Below are 1,373 nucleotides of genomic sequence, written 5' to 3' on the forward strand. Positions count from 1 at the left end.
GCCATCATTGTTGTTTGGTGGGCCCGGGCTGGGGATTCGAACCCACCACCTTAGGTGTATGTGGCTGGCGCCTTAGCCGCTTGAGCCACAGGCGCTAAGCCACAAGGTATAATTATTAAAAAAATATATTGATAAGGAAAAGGTTAACTCTTTTGCATCAGCAAAAATCACAATAAAGAACAAATGTTTACAAATATTTCATCATTTTGAAATAAACCTTATTCCATACAATAATGCACTAAAAATTGTGGGATACACACTGTCCTTACCAGGAACTAATGCTGCAACTGAATGTATTTTTTCTACAGTAAATAAAATGTGGACATCAGAAAACTCACAATTAAGTATTGAGACTTTGGAGCCATTTTATGTGTGAAATATAATTTAACAGATTCTTATGAAAATTTTCATGACCTTTTAAACAACGACAGCAATCTACTAAAAAAAATTCACTCAAATGAGGAATATGCCAAAGAATAAAATAATACTATACATAATTTTCTTTTTTTTTTTTTTTTTGCCAAGAAGAAGTCCCGGCTGCCAAACAACAATGATGGCTGCAACCAAAAAATAGTCGGGCGTTGTGGCGGGCACCTGTGGTCCCAGCTACTTGGGAGGCTGAGGCAGGAGACTCACTTGAGTCCAGGAGTTGGAGGTTTCTGTGAGCTGATGCCACAGCACTCTACCCAGGGGGACGGCTTGAGTAAGGTGACCAGATGTCCCACTTTTGGCGGGACAATCTTGATTTTTAACAATTTGTCCCACAGCATTTTTAAAAAGTCCCGATTTTTGGAAAGAACGCACAACAAGCTAGAGAACGGCGGGAGAAAAGGAAGGGAATATACGGTTTTCTGCTGCTGAAGAGGTTAATGTAACTCCATTTGGGAACGAAGAGGTTAATATAACTTCATTTCGAAATGAAAATGCTAATGTAAACTCCCTACTCCCCTCCTGGGCAAGGTCACTGAGGTAGAATCAGTATCAGAAGGAGACTGGCTCCCTCCCTAGCTTCTAGGCAAGGATAGTTAGCTCAGAAGGAGCCAAACTGTCTGGAACAAACAAATAGCCCTCCTCGCCCAGACGGTCCCTAACCATAAACAGCTCAGCCAATAGCAGCCCATCCCAACAAAACACCAGATGACATTCCTCTATGTGCTTTAAAAACCTCAACTCGCTTCACTAGGGGTTCACCATTCCTCTAGCCCCACTGAAGGGAAGAGTGGCCCAGGCATATGCTTGCAAAATAAAGCACTTTTTGTCTTTACGTGTGTGGTGGTCTCTCAGTGGCAATTCTGGTCCCAGCACTGCCATGTGGCTATTTTGCCAGGATATGAGTTTTATATTATTTTTGTTAATTTTATAATGTTAAACTT

The sequence above is a fragment of the Otolemur garnettii genome, unplaced genomic scaffold (genome assembly GCF_000181295.1).
Source record: "Otolemur garnettii isolate 467f Iridium unplaced genomic scaffold, OtoGar3 scaffold00313, whole genome shotgun sequence".
NCBI classification, from domain to species: Eukaryota; Metazoa; Chordata; class Mammalia; order Primates; family Galagidae; genus Otolemur; species Otolemur garnettii.